This window comes from Sinohyriopsis cumingii, chromosome 6 (assembly GCF_028554795.1).
Source record: "Sinohyriopsis cumingii isolate HCF-2022 chromosome 6, ASM2855479v2, whole genome shotgun sequence".
Lineage (NCBI taxonomy): Eukaryota > Metazoa > Mollusca > Bivalvia > Unionida > Unionidae > Sinohyriopsis > Sinohyriopsis cumingii.
This window is the reverse complement of record NC_142966.1, coordinates 23,509,400-23,523,832: the sequence shown is the minus strand read 5'-3', so window position 1 is coordinate 23,523,832 and position 14,433 is coordinate 23,509,400.

Here is a 14,433-nt window from a genome sequence, read left to right as displayed (position 1 = left end):
TCTACACCTTGGATGGTAGTATCAACTTTAGTTAGGTGGCTAGATTTGTATATTTGGGTGTCGTCAGTGTACAATTGGTGAGACACTGGATCATGATGTATGACACTTGAGAGCGGCTGAGTGTACAGAATGAAGAGAAAAGGTCTAAGAACAGACCCCTGTGGAACACCACAACATAGATTAACTGGGCTGGAGTGTATTCCATTTGCAGACACAATTTGTGTCCTGTTGACCAAGTAGGATATGAACCATAGTAAGGCTGTATCATGAATGCCAAATACATGCTGGAGACGGTAAAGTAATATATCATGGTCTATTGTGTCAAATGCTGCAGACAAATCAAGGAGGGTGAAGACTGTAATACTTCCGATAGCCACAGCAGAGAGAATGACATTAGCTACTTTTAGAAGAGTAGTTTCTGTACTGTGGCAAGGGCGATTTGCAGATTGTACATGGCTAAAAAGACCGTTTGAATTTAGATGAGATACAAGCTGGGGTAGAACAAACTTTTCTAAGATTTTTCATATGAATGTGAGATCAGAAACTGGGCGGTAGTTCTTTAAATCGTTATTGTCGAGTGTTGGTTTCTTCAGCAGAGACTTTACACTGACAGTTTTGAAGAATGGTGGGAATTCACTGATGAGAGAGGCATTAATAACATCGGTTAGTGAAGGCAATACTAGATCTAAGCACTCAAGCAGCAGTGAAGTTGGGATTTGATAAGGTTCACATGACTTTGGTGCACTCTTCATCACGATTGTACGTACTAAATCCATAAGAACAAGTTCAAATGCTGCTAATGGTTGCTGCTCAAATTCTGTATCCCAACTGTACGGTGACGATGAGTCAATTGAAATTGTGTTATCAAGCTTGTCTCTAATTGTTTGTACTTTGTCACGGAAATTTGGAAACATGTCCAGAAGGTCGACTAGAGAGAAAGTAGTTGGAAGCGATGTAGATTTATTCCTTGACATATCTTGTTAGTAATCTCGAAGAGCTCTTTGCGGCTGGAACGTTCCATGAGGTTAGTACTGTAGTGGGCTGATTTCGCTACATGGACTATATTGGTGACATTCTTCTTAGCGGCTTCATATATTTGTTTATGAATAGTGAGTCTGGTGGAAAGCCAAAGCATATCAGCTTTACTGCGGTCTCTTTTAGCAGTGCGAAGCTGGTTCATACCACTTTTGAATTGATACTCTGCACTCTTTTGGATGGGTCATGTTTGTCGAGCAATGAACGCAGGCAGTTATCGTGTTGTTCTGCTGCAGGAGGTATGCAAGTTGTTAGGTTTGCTTGGAAGACATGCATTAGTTTGGTTCTATTTATCATACGGAGATTTATCTTAGTAGCAAATAAAGATGGAGGGTTAGCGACTGATACGTCAAGATGGCATATAATGCAGAGGTGATCTGATGCAAGTTTGTGGGATACCAGGGAGGACCATAGTATCATCAGGTCTATGAAGAATCCAGTCTATAATGTGATCATGTTTATTTGTGGGCTGGTTAACTGACTGTTTGAGGAAGAAAACATTAATGGAATCTAGGAGTTTTGATGTGTTTGGGTTTCCGGGACGGACAAAGTGAAAGTTGAAATCTCCAAGAATAATCAGGTTGCAACCTATCGAATTTCCATACTCCAGGAGATTAGGAAACTGCTCCAAAAAGAGAGATTCAGTCAGCTTGCTTTTATTACTAGGAGGAGGGATATATAGGTCGAAAAAAAGACTTACCTTTGTTTCAGTGTAAGTGTAGTTTGGATTTGTTCAAACGATGTGTGATAGATCGCCTGCTACACGACCAGCAACACTGTTTACTCGTCTCTACGGCTGCTATGATTCAGCTTCACAGCATCTATGGTCAACTTCTATGGTTAGCTCCGCAGCCTGTACCACGTCGATAACTATGATCACTCTGATCATTCTTGTCACTCTGGTCAGCTACACAGCTGTGACTCCGATCGCTCTAATCAGCTGAAAATACATCTAACACCGTGTACTATGCATGACACGGGCATATACGATAAAACGTAATGATGTTATTATATGCGGTAAGTTACACAGATTACATTATCGGCACAATAATTGCCAAACAATACACATGTTAAGAAGTGTACGTAACCGTGCCCTAAAAAAATGCTACGGTACTAAACGTTTCTTAAAAATGCAAGTTTATATAGTGCTAATATAAATCTCTTGATAAGCCGCAAACAAGAATAGAAAATATTTGCGTGATACTACGTAAGCCGAATCTACATAGAAAATATACAAAAATAAACGTGGTCGTACAATAGTTATATCTTATACACAAGAAATTAATAGTTCACATACCTCTACAGCTGAAGATGTGCAAGTCTTTAAAGTAGATCGTTCACTGACAAGACGTTCGGTAATGTAAATATTTAGTCTAATGGTTTATACACAGACGATGCCGCAATACATCGTCTGTGCGCTGGACGTATGCGGTTCTTCCAATCGAAGGCACTTCGCACGTGCGGCATAAGATGAACCGACCTCACTATTTCAAAATCTTCGTAGGCTATACATACCCGCCCCTCGGGTATCGTTGTACAAAAAAAATATAAAAAAAAATAAACCCGAGTACATGTATTTATTAAATAAAAGGATTTATACTATTCCGTGACAATGACTCTTAGGCATCATTTCACAAAATAACGTAAGCCCAAAACGTTCTTACATTTTTCTTAACGTCTTTAGCACGTGATTACGTGTGTTTCAATAACGAGAATTACATACTTTGTTTCTTATAATCATCTTAAATTTCTAGGGCAACTCCAAGGCAGGCATACTTGCAAAGCTTTTCATAGATATGTCTTTGGAGAGCGAAAGTCAGAGAGCGATTCATTTTGAAAATCCCTGACACTCATTCATATATATATATATATATATATATATATATATATATATATATATATATATATATATATATATATATATATATATATATATATATATATAGTATAATGGCTCTTTCCCTAACAAACCTATTTTTGTTTTAAAAGTATCGCACATTCTCTGTAGGATAATAGAATGTTTACATTGATATGCATATATTTTATTTTGCTGATTATCTGGAAATATACGAAAAAGTACGACGTTAAATCAACATTTTACAGAACTTCCGTCAAACGTCACGTTAGAACAATAACCCATTATATAGTACGGTATATCCGAGTCAGAAGTGGTGATACTAAGAGAGGTATTCTGTACAGTGTGATATAGAATATATTGATGTGAATCAAAAGATAAATTAAGATGCTGAAAAATGTATTTATTTCCTGTGAGGTTTTAGAGTTAAGTGATGTTTAAAAAAATATTGTTCTAACAAACGTTCATCCCATAGTTCTTGTATTAGTCCGCAGATAATATTCATTGGTTTTACTTTAATTCGTGACTCGACTCTCAAGGTACCGGAATGTAAGGCTGCTATAGAAGACTAGTAGTTACTTGGGGCTTTTTAATGAGAATGGAAAAATACATTACAGACACACATCCCCCGCCGCTTTTTGGCGACAGCACTTTCTAGCTCACACAGGGCACGTTTAGCGACAAGGTGGATTGAACATGGGGAATACTGGATCTGTATAGCGATAAGGGAAAGTTGGGTTGTTGTATAAGGAAGTGGGTCTCGGGTAAGTTAGCTTGTTCAGCGGGTAGCGGGTGGCTGGTAAGTTCAGGTAGGCCATCGGGTAGCTAGTAGTGGGGTGGCGGGTAAGTTCAGCTAGCTCATAAACTATACCAATTTTGAATATTCTTGCCCAAACCTGACGGAGTATCTTCTGTGTCTGCTTGAAGACAATCCCAAGGAAGGAAAATCACTTTCAAACCCATTGTAACGCAAACAGGAAGGCTGCACTGTCTAGCGATGAAAGTCCCTACGGGGCCCTGAAGATTCCCCTGTCACTCCAAATTTACCCGCCACGCGCCAACGGCCCTGTTCAGCAAGGAAAGTCCTACGTTGAAGCAGCATTTTTTTAGGCAAAGAGAATAAATATCTTCTCGAGTCATATGGATGGCCCTGAAAAGGGCATTTGGTTTCTTTCTTCTTGTTCTTTTAATTTCTTCTTTTTCTCCACCTACTTCTTATTCTTTCTCCTACTTTCTTAACGAAACCATGATATACTATCCACACACGGTAAGGTGCAAAAAGACAAATCCACCCCCAAATAACCCCTTAAATATAATATCCACACTCGGGAAGAGGAGAAAAACAAACCCCAAATATACTATCCACACAAGGGAAGAGGAGAAAAAAAACCCAGTGTACTATCCACATAAACGTATGCGAACTCATACAAACACACACTCTACTATCCACACAAACACACACTCTACTATCAACACAACGTACGCGTACGCATACAAACACCTGCTCCACTATCCACACAAACACATTCTACTATCCACACAAACGTACGCGCATGCATACGAACACACAAACACACCAACCCACCCACTCCCCCCACCCCACCCCACACACTCACCCCCCACACAAACACCACACACACACCACACAGAAGGAAGAAGAAAAACATAACCCTAAATATGCTATCCACACAGAGGGAAGAAAAAATCTACAAACACACTCTACTATCTACCCAGAAAGGAATGGTAAAATTATTAATATCTACTATAAACAATACCACAATATTTACTATCAAGCAAATACAGTATCTACTCTCCGCACAAACGCACGGGCACGCATAGAAATACACACTCTACTATCGACACAAACGTACGCGAATGCATACAAACACACAAATACGCACACATACCAGTAAAGTAGTGAGTGTTTATAGTTAGACTACTCTACACTCATACCAATTGGGCACTTGAATAGTCTCTTTTTTATAGTATTGGGATAGCCCTGAAAACGGCTGTTTATTGGACCGGGAGTTATAGCAATCTGGCGGCAGGTTTTCCCCACAGGATAGGGTCTGCTTCTTCCGAAAGAGAAGGAGAACTCTTTTATGTCTACACGGCAGTCGAAAAATCCTCTGTCTGGTTCATACTGTTGTTGCTTCTTATATATCTGCTTCTGAAACCCGTACTTCTCCGTCCACTCTTTCTTCTTCTTCTTGATTTCCTCTGTGAGGACCTCTTCTATCAGGTCTTGGCTGCTTTCAGGATCCTGACATTCTCTATCTCTTCAGGTCTGGGTATCAGGCTTAGCCTGACAGGATGCAAATGCACGTAGGCTTCGTTTAGTTTAGGTAAATTAGAAGGCATTTTCATAGGTGAACGAGTCAACAATGGATGGTCAGATTGGAGACTGCTTCGCTTTATATCGTCGAAGCGCGGACATAATAGAAAACATCCCTATGCTTTTGTGTTGGGTCGGAATACTATAGAGTTGATTTTAGAGTGAGGAATAGAGAGAAGTCAAAGAACATTTATAATGATAAAAATTGAAAACAAACGACATACACAATGTTTTTAAAGCACAACATGTTTAATTAAAAAAACATAACAACCAACAACTTACCATAAAACATTTTTTTCAACAAACATAAAAACAATTTTTAAAACAAATAAACTATTTTTGGTAAGCTTGACAACTTTGTGAAGGCAGGCTGGACTGCCAAGGATGGAAATCAATGGGCTATTGATGTACACTAGCTAAAACCAAGAGATAACCATAATGCTCACAAAACCATTGATCTATTTTGTCATCGTTTCTAGAAGAGTGACGATCAAAATAAGTCACTAAATGTTCTAAAGAATATCCAAGACTGCGTTGATGAAGGAAATACACACACTATTGTCCACACACCAACGAATCTGTGCTTTATTAAACTGTGTCGTCTGGGCATTTCTTCTCATAAAGTAGACGATGTTCTTGAGGTCTGCGATGAATCAGTTCATCTTTAGCACACACGAAAGGATTCCAAGAAGCAGTGTACGAACTGTGGTTCAAAATGTAATACAGTTACCAGTTCCCATTTTTTGTGTTGTTGTTTTTTCAATTGTTTTCCCCACAGGTAATGATAAGTCATCAATTCAATCATAACTTTTTGTTTGAAAATCTATGACAAGTAACAGTGTCTTCGTTTCATCTTCGCGCCCTGAGACAATAGAGCTTCGATATTATGAATCTTTAGAGCAATCAACGGAGGAGACGAATGATCACGCAAGTCTTTATACCACTGATGAAACACGGCTTCTTCCAAGATAAGACTCCAAGCTTCGTCCAGATACTTGTCCAGTTTTTCTTCAGACATTCATCGTGTTGAATTTGATTGGATGATTGTTTTGACATAGCAATCTTTCTTGATAACCAATTACGTAATGTTTTCTGCCAGGTGTTTGGCAAAACAGGAGGCTAAATGTTGATCTTGTTCTGTCCATCTTGACGTCATCACCATGTCCTCTTCGTCTTTGTGTTGGGGTTTTGCACTTTATCCTCCCATTCCATTTCCAATGATTCTCCACTATCAAAGAGGGATTATATGCATCCATAGTTTGTAATAGTCTAGAATGACTTCTCTGAAACTGCTGATTTCTATTATTTTATCGAATATGGCATACACGATAACGTTTGCTGTGTTGTTTACGGGTATTGGCTTTGCAAACTGAAGTTTCCGACGAATGTGGCCAGATGTTACAGGGTGGAAATGTCCCTCATCGCTGCCTTGGTCTGGAGGGAAATGAAATGCCCACAACTTGTAACCTTCTGCATAATCCTCGTATGCAATGCAGTTGGTTCCTAACTGGCTTCGTACAGGGACATGTATGATCTCAAGTAATTCTTCTCGTCACTAAAGTTAGGTTCAAAAGGCCTGGTACACAATGTTTTGCAATCTCGACCGACTTCGATCTTGGATTCGTTGTAGTGCTGAAATTCAAAAGGATTTTCCGCTAAGGCTCCATCGAAGGCTGTATTTTTGACGATAGCCATAATCAAACATTGGGGTAACTATCCTTGGAACAGATGATCTTCGATCATCGATTGATGTTCAGCGGGAATAGTTAAAGTTTTCGCTTCCACGCGTCGTATCCGATAATTGGCGGTCGTTCTGTTCAAAGTGTGACTGATGTCGTTTACCACTTTAGGTAACATGTCCACACGTCGTACGTGGAGCCTGGTTTTCTGAATGACTATTTTGTAATAGGCAGACTGAACTATAAAATGGAAAGCGGCACTGCTACGTTTCAGTCTCCGGCAGACATCCACTGCGCTCAGCAAATACTTCTCTTGCGACCAGATGTCTAAATGCAAACGATCAATCAGTTCTAAAATGTTGTTGGCTCCAATATGCACCCAATCTCCTGTTACAAACACTCCACCTTTCTTGGGGACAATCACCGTCGGGGATGTACCAAACAGGCGCTCAAAAACAGTCACTTCGTTGTCGGAAGTCACTTCGTGGAGGCACATCCGTTGCTCCGATAGTAAGACTGGTTGTGCACGTGGACTTGTTGCGGTAAGACGTCGATGTACTTAAGATTGTGTTGATGCATACAATATTTCCACATGCGTTCTTTCAAGGTGCGTCTTTGGTTTCGGGATTCCCGGTGGTGAAAAAGTGAATGTCTCGTTTCTTTAATTATTTTCGGAAACCTTGGTTCAGAAATCGGTGCCTTTGTCGGTTTGCCATCGAAGAGGGTGACGCCCACTTTGTTTCAACACAATTTTAATTGCTTGCACTAACTCACTGTTCGATTTGAAAGTCAACGGTACGACCCAGGCAAATTTGGAAAAGACGTCGATGATGCAAAACAAATATTTGTAACCACGATTGTAGGTGGCCAAATGAATACATAGGCTAAATCGGCTTGCTATTCATGATCGATGCCCTCTACTTAGGTGCGATTTCTGGAACATTTTTGTCGAATAGTTTTGTGTAAAATGCACGTGGCATGTTCCTGTAACCATCGATGCACTTGAGGTAAACGTAAACTTATCGGACGGGATTTGGCAGCACGATACAATTTCTGAATTTCCCCTGTAACCCGCAGGATGGGATGTATCGTAGTAAATGCTGGCTAACACCTTCTCCATATTTTAAGAAGTCACTCGCTACTTTGGAGGGGGTGAATTGGTGGTTTGGAAATGGCTTTACGTGTCCCATATGCCACTGGCGTAGAAGTGGAGGGTAGTGGTGGCAGTGGTGTTGGTGGTTGTTTTGATGGCTTTGGTCTTCTTTTCTTTTTTCACTTCTTTTTTCACTTCTGGTTTCCCTTCTTTCTTTTTGACTGATGTTGAAGGAGAAGTGGACATCATCATTTCAACGCAAGCTTTAAGGCTTTAAGTTATTCTCGTTGGGGAGTGGTGAATGGGTGTACAGGACGCTGAAATCTTACTAGGAATGGGAACTGCTGACGGTGTTTAAAAGACGTCTCGTACCTCTTCTTCCTCAGACATTCGTGGCACTGCAGCTGTCTTGACCGATGGGGTGGTGATGGTGGTGGTGGTCGTAATTTTTCATCCCAGCATTGTTACCAAATAGTCCTTTCAGCAAGGGCCCTAAAAACATGGGCAAAATTCCTCCACATTGTACCAACATGTTCTTTTTTGACGGATGTTTTGTTTTCCTTTGGACCATTGAGCGAAAAACGTATCAATGCTTAGCTAAGCATTTTTTCTGGTGCTTAGACAAAGGTATCGTGCCTTTCAAGACGTTCAAACAACAATCGCACACGGTATCGATAACGTCTTCGGAGGCGGTTTGAATGAGTTTTTTTCTCTCGCATGGGTGGATAAACTTTGTTTAACTAAACGAGGAGGCAGTCCTTTCCTTTTTCGGTTGGGGTTAGCAGAGGGATTGCGTATGGGGGGTGGGTGGGGTGACATCTTCATGTGTTCAGAGCACAAAAACACCGATTCCCATGCTTTGCATCTTGTCTTTTTAATACTGGAATGCGTCGCCACTGATTGTCTTTACGTCGTCTCAACTTGATGGCAGACATCACACGTCGTGGAGGCGTTCGCAACGGATTAAATCGGGACAGTTATTGTTTGGACAAATCTAGTAAACTCTGTAACATGCTTGATCTCTCTTGGACTTTGATTTTGTGAGCAGGTACTTTGGGAGCAGCTGTCACTGCAGCTAAAGAGAGGGAGGATGTCACCGCTGGAGGAGAAGTGTTTGGAGACGCGGGTTTCCTTTGTTTCATCGAATGAGGAAGAACCTGTGTCAAATTGGGTTTGGCAGGCGTCCATAACAACGGAAAAGTAGAAGAACCTGAGGGTACTGGAGACGCGGTCGACGTTGCTGCAGGTAGTTGTTTGCGAATGCAAGGTTGGGTCCTGGCCGAAGTGTTTCTCTTGCGGGTAGAAGCTGTTTTCTGGGGCTTTTCATTTTGGGGGACGTTTGTTTTTCTTTTTCTTTAGGCTTTTCTTTTTCCGGAGTTGTGACCTGGTCTTGACACCACTGCTCCTTTTCTTCTTTGGGTTTGTTTTGCTTTTTTGGGGGTGGCTTTTTTCTTGGAGATAACTTAGGTGGAATTTGGATCCCATTTTAAGATGGAGCGAATGATGACACCTCCTAGAGAACCGTTACCTATAGGTTTCAAAATGATTTGCTTTTCGGTTTGAGTGTCGATGCATGGATCGGCAAGTTGTGTCGAGGCTACTTTGTTTATCTCGAGAAAGCGTTTGGTTTGATGAGGAATGTGAATGTTACCTTGCAGCAATTGATGTGCTGTCATCATACACCATCGTAAAACTTCTTTGAGACTGGCTTCAAAGTCATGAGCACGTGTTTGTGGATTTTATTTCGCTAATGATGCCGAACAAGGCACGAATCAATCTGAACGGACGATGAGACTGAAGGGACGTTATGTTGACGCTGTGTGAGACAGATACAAAGTGTCTGAGTTTTTTTAATTATATTTATAGATGTCTGTTTTGGTAAATCCAAGTAAATCCAGGAGTACGTGTACGCAACATGCCCTTCGTCATGGCACCAGTGGTGAAACAAATGGGTACGAAATCGCAAATAATTGTTGTTGGTGGGTCCCAATCCACGAGGAAATAACAGTTTATGGTTTGAGTGGCATCATCGTACGCATGAGGCAGCCAATGTGTTCCTAGCCATTTGGCTGAGACTTGCACTTGCAATTTATCTCTAGGGCTTTTAAATATGACCACGTAATGAGCATTGAGACTGATGGTGCGATGGGCTTTACTTTGTTTGAAACAAATTTCGGGTAGTGTAAATGACACTGGCATTACGACGATGTACTTTGCGCGTAAACCACAGTTTAATTTCTTCTTCGTCTTCTCCTAAGATGTCATCTAAAATGACCAGATGGTTTTGACTAAGGTCAGATACGATCCTGTCGTTTTCACTATTAATGCCTTCCACAAACGCGATGGAATCGCCTTGAGTTTCCCGCAAGAGGATGTAAGCCGGTTGCCACTCTTTGTAACGCCACACAACCCGTTGAGTTGGACGATCGATCAAATGATGTTTATGTTAGATCAAACGTTTGACAAATTCGGTTTTGCCTGAACAGATAGGTCCAGCAATTAACATGTTAAAGGGATGGCGAATATACAAGGCCTACAAACTAACACGATCTATGTGCTCGTTGATGAATTTGCAGGTGGAGGAAGAGGGTGCAGAGATAGCAGGGGTAGCCATAGTGCAAGGAATGTCAAGACAAGAGTTTATATACTTTTTATTACACGTGTATTGCAAGTTAAAATGGAACAACACAAAAAACAAAAATGCTTAAAAGCCAAATGGTTAAGTACAACGATAAAATACACATAGAAAGATCAAAGTGGAATATAGACAAGTCACTGTACAACATGTGTTTAACGACCAAGGTGTCCTAGGGACAGTGTGAAATGTTCTTACAGTCTCTGCATTTGGTACAGTGACACAGTTGTCCTCCCGGAGTGGTCTTTCGGGAATGTTAATGAGAGTCCTGTCCTGTTGGGAGTTGTTGTCCTCGTTGACGGATTCCTCTAGCACCGTCACTAACACAGGTTTAAAATTTACTTTTTCCTTGTATGTTTGAATTGAGGATCAAAACTCTTGGGCATAATTGGCCACTTCTTTGGTCCAAGTATCAAAACCCCAACTTTTCCAGTCGGGTACATCTGCCCAATAAGGGTGTAAGTCACAAGCTACACACACATCGTCATACACATCGTCAGTACCTAAAAGATGACGAATATTTTTACCGTAGAGGCCGAGAAGTATCCAAATGAAAACGCAAGGCTTTGAACTAAATGAGTTTCTCGCGCTCATTTAAAGTGACCACTTTCATGTTTTATTTGGTGGTCGGTGCTGTTCGTAAAGATCCCACAAGGAATAGGCTGGTAAACGAAATTCAAGAAAGGAAGTCAATAAGACACACACCATAGGTCGAGTCCAATTCAATGGACACAGATCTCGTAATAAGTGTTGGTAATTCTCCACTGTGTGAATAGTGCCATTGATTTCCTTCCACGGAATCTGTTGTATCACGAGTGATAAAAGTTGGTGCATGGTATCCCGTTTTTATACACTCTTTTGTCCGAGGTAATAAGTGTAATTTCTGCACAGATATGATTGTATAATCAGAGATGATCCAGTGGCCAATATAAATGATTTAGTCACCAACATGCATGTCACACTTCCTTCAGAAGTTTCCTCTTGAACTAAATTTATGTTGTGTGAAAGATTTTGGTAACCCACTAACTCTTGTCCTGGTATTCGTTCCAGTCTACATTGTAGCAAATAGAATCAGCAATACAAACCAATCCTTCATTCCAATGGGTAGTTGGGCAATGTCTGACCAATGGAACACTTTCATCTGAATCAGTGCTCTTATATCATTCAGGTCCCAGTGGTTTAAACACGGGTGACGTAAAGGATGCAATTGGGTTTTGCATTTCACTTGTATTTGGACCAGCCGAGAGTAAATGCGTTTTCTTAACTCCACATGCAAACCTCGAATGTTCTCTTGTAAAGTATCCATGATCATGTCAGTCAGTATTATTTTATTTAAAATCTTCTCCTAGAGCGAAAATAATGAACATAGTGAGTAATTTCTGACTACTGCCATTCAGGGTAACAGTCAAGAATGTCAATAAACTCTTTCAATGTAAACGGTCTAAAGCAGAATAATAGGATGAGCACACACTTGATCCAGAGAAATCTGATCCGTTTGTTGACTTCTTTCACTTTCCTCTTGTGAATTTCTCGACACAAATGTTTTACAGTCACCAATTGAGATTTTGCTCTGGCAAGTCCCTGCCAAACTTCCTTGTGGGTCTTCTCTTGCAGTTTGTTTGGTAATCCTTGAATATTAATTTTTAATACTTGTCTAGGTGTTGTCCAACGTTTGACTCCTAAATAAGCTGGTTTAGTAAATGACATGGTATGCCACTTCAATGACTCGGTCCCACTAAAGATAGGTAGTGACAATCCAGAGACCATCGATTATGTTTCAGGTAAGCCAAATCTTTCTGCTCCCACTGGTGTAGTGACACACCACAACTGAAGCACTTGACTTTATCCCCTTCATTCAACTAGAAAACTCATGCTCTGGCTAATTCTTCGGGAGTAGATCCTCCCAGATATTTAGGATATCTTCCTTAGAAGGTTTGGAATCGACTTTCAAAGTTGCAGTATTCAGGCTAACGCACATGGAATATTCGTGTTTCACAGGTTCATTTTAATGAGAGTTGGGTGAAATCCGCAAAGGTTAGCTCGGTTTTGGATGACATCCGTATGGTGACAGCTGCATGGTTTCACATGGAGGATAACATTAACCATGAAAGCCAGTAAAGACCCCACGATAACGAGTGGCATAGCGTTCGCATCCGTCAGGTTTGACGCAAACAGCATCTCTTTCCATTGTAGGTGTAGTGGTAGTATTAGTAGTAGTAGTTATAGCAAAGTTCACATGATGCTTTCCTGCATCGCTGAGGTCACAGCGTACGGCATCACTCTCATCGCAATGCACAGCATTTCATTCCACTTGAGAATCCCCAAACTTGAAAGATGTCTGTTTAAAAGGATTCACCTTCTCGCTTAGTTTTGGTAGTGACAATGACAATAAGCTATGGGTCTTGGCCGTTGTCTCTTTTAATATGCTGACCGATATCAACGTAACCGTAGGGTAAAGTGAAGTGGTTGGGAAGCCGCACTTGCTTCTGGTACAAGATTTAATCCAGTTTTTTTAAAGGCCAGCTGACTATTATGGGTGTAAGTAAACCTACAATCTTATAAGGTTCGTAGGTGGTCACTCTAAAATTTCCATCCTGTCCAGAATGCAAGACTGCTATACCAATGTTCACCACTCGACTGGTGCGATAATTGAGAGTCAATCCTTTCACTTTACACTCGGTGTGCACTTCTCTTTGTTTGTCCCGGTATTCGTAGCCATAAAGTTTAAGACCGCTACTAGCGAAACTTAAAATCTTGTCGTCGGGGTATTCGTTTGTCCAGGGTCCTAAACGGTCTCCTTTGATGTCAGGCTGACGTTGTCCCGGGCGATCAATGTAGATGTAACTGTGCGTGTCAAAGTACAGGACGCGATCTCCTGACAGTTCTAAAGCTTCGTACAATTTTAAGCGAGCATGGGCGTCACGTAAACAGCAAAGATAACATTTTCAAATTCGTCGGTTATTCTTCGTAATTTACTAAGATCAAGTCCTCACGAACGACGTCCACGCTTTTCATGTATTCTGTTTTGTCATGAATCATTTTAAAGTACGGCGAAGGTTCTGTCAAATACTCTGTCTTGGGGAAACACGGTAGGTGTGCCATTTTGCCCCACAACCAAATTAACATCACGTTGGCAAAGATCGCTTGTCTTCGTTTTTCTCCACGTGGTCTAAAGTGATGACTTCCTGCTTCCATTGTTTCTCTTTGAATTTCTTTTGATCTTCGGGAGTGTGGGACCATGAAGGATAGCCACTGGCTTCTTGTTTCAGTTTTAAATGGCAACCAGGTAGTCCGCGAAAATGCCTTTCTAAGTCTCGTCTCCCTTGCAGTATTTTTCTGTCTTGGAAAAGTGGTAAATTTCGTACACTTCTAACAGTTGGTATCCCAGTTTCAGAGCTTTCAACAATTCCAAGCTTACCCACGTTCCCGTCAAGGCGCGTTCTTCCTGGGTGTGCAGACCAGGTTGGTCTTGGTTACACGTTTGGGCACAAGGGAAACATTAGTTTTCCTTGGCAATGGTGTGGTTAAACGGGAGGATGCAATTCCGTTGGAGGAAAGACTTTGCATTTGATTAATTCTTCGTATTGTCGAATGTTGTCCATGTCATTTCGTCAGTAATTGCATACTGTGTTCCGTCAGTAATTAAGGGTATCTTGCGGAAAAGCGACAATATTTGCACAAGTAAAGATACAGAGAACACATATCCAAGTAATTGATTTCTTCTCCTTTCTACTCGTCGGCTCGTTACAGCAAACAGGTGGCATTTGTCCGTCCTCCGTCCAAACTGTCTCGCGTGTTTAG